Raw genomic sequence first — 1,994 nt, 5'->3', positions numbered from 1 at the left:
CACGACATTACGCCGTATTATCGACTAGACCGACTGTTTTTCCCTCAATATCACTGAAAGCTGTCTAAATCAGAAGAAACCACTCTTCGTCGCATCCAAACAGATACTTTCGTCCATCCAATTCGCTTATACCAGATGTTTTCTGCCTAAATTACCGCCTAATGCACTTTTTGATGTACGCCTGGCAGACATTCCCACATTTTAGTCGAGTGTGCACATAACTCCGACCTCTTACCCTTTCCTTGCCGCCTCCCCGTCTCCGATCTGTGGGAAAACGTGATTACCAGCGATCACCTGGACGTCCAGCAACTTTTGACATCCAGCAACTTCTGCATCTATCGCTCAGTCATCACTTACATTCCCATACTAGGGAGCCACTCCTACTTTATAGCCGAGTAAAGTGTCATACCACTACTACCATAACTACAGACCACAGCAAAAATTTCCATTGTAATTCGTTACGCCAACTCCGAACCATTAATGTGGTTCTTCATGTGTGAGGATGTCCTGCAGCATTTTCCGTAGGATCCAAGCAGATATGACCCTAAAATGAAATTAAAATTCAAGTTCTAGTTGGGCCACAAACACGTCGCAGTAGCCCAACGCGTGCACCCCTTTGTTCTGTCAAGAACGAACATAACTGTGTGCGCGTGGGCCACTGTGTACCACTGATTAGCCTGCCCCAAACATAATCGAGTTATCTTTAACATTAGGCAAGGAGGAGGAGGAATAAACATTTAATTGAGCAGTCAATGTTGTTGGGTTGACCGCCAGGTGGGGGACCTCCTTAGTCCAGGAAGCCCTGGGTCTTGGCGGCCTGTCTCGCCCGGTCTACCAGATGTTGTTGGTGATCCGGGTTGGAGCTGGTCAACCGACCCTCCCACTGCTCAAGTGAGGGATTTGGGTTTGGGGCAAGGGATGGTGTGTGGCGGCACTCCCATACCATGTGGTAGAGAGTGCATGGCTCCACGCAGAATTTACAAGTGTATGTGTGCAGTGTCGGATGCATTGAGTGTAGTAATGTACCATGTGGAAATGTGTTAGTCTGTAGCTGTCTGTAGATGACCGTGTCTTCGCGAGACATGTTGAGATGTGGAGGCGGAAAGGTTCTTCGTCCTAAGCGGTAGTGGGCCAGGATGTCACTGTACCTTCTGGGGATTATTTCTCTCGTTGGGCTAATGGAATGACTGGCTGACATCCCAGAAGGAGGCGCCCGGTGAGTGTGGGCTCGGGCTGCGGCATGAGCCGCCTCATTCCCTTCCAGTGATGAATGAGCCGGTGTCCATATGATGAAAATTTCGGGTAAATCAGGGTGGGCCGATAAAATTTTTGCTGCTGTTGATGAAATGCGTCCAATTTGAAAGTTTCGACACGCCGTCTGGGAGTCTGATAGGATGATGACATGGTCTTTGCCAATGGTAGCTGCAAGGGCAATGGCTGCTTCTTCGGCGGTGTCGATGTCTTTGGTAGGTATAGAAGCTGAAGCTAGCTCCAGTCCCTGGTTATTGACTATGCTGATGGCGTGGGCTGATCTACTGGGGTATAGTGATGCGTCCGCGTACCTAACGTCAGGCCGTTTCCCGTATGCAGTTCGAAGAGCTTGAACTCTTGCCTTGCGTCGTGCTCTGTTGTGGATCGGGTGCATATTTCTTGGGATTGGGGCGACAGTGATTTTCTCTCTAACATGTAGAGGAATGCGTTGTTTAGCGTTAGTTTCTTTCGGGACTTCGTAACCCAGTTTTCGTAGGGTGTGTCTTCCCGTCTTGGTGAGTTTGAGGCGTTCCAATTGGCTAGTTTTGTGGGCTTCAGCCAATTCCTCCCAAGTGTTGTGCAGGCCTAATTGCAATAATTTGTCTGTAGAAGCAGTGAGGGGTAAACCGAGAGAAAATTTGTAGGCTTTTCGGATCAAGATATTGAGTTTTTCTTTTTCGTTATTTTTCAGGGCTAGATACGGCGTTCCATACGTAATTCTGCTCGTTATTAATGCTTGCACA

This window comes from Haemaphysalis longicornis, unplaced genomic scaffold (assembly GCF_048455015.1).
Source record: "Haemaphysalis longicornis isolate Haplotype H1 unplaced genomic scaffold, Haemaphysalis longicornis Haplotype H1 scaffold_13, whole genome shotgun sequence".
NCBI lineage: Eukaryota > Metazoa > Arthropoda > Arachnida > Ixodida > Ixodidae > Haemaphysalis > Haemaphysalis longicornis.
The sequence above is the reverse complement of the archived record's forward strand: the minus strand, read 5'-3'. Positions refer to the sequence as shown.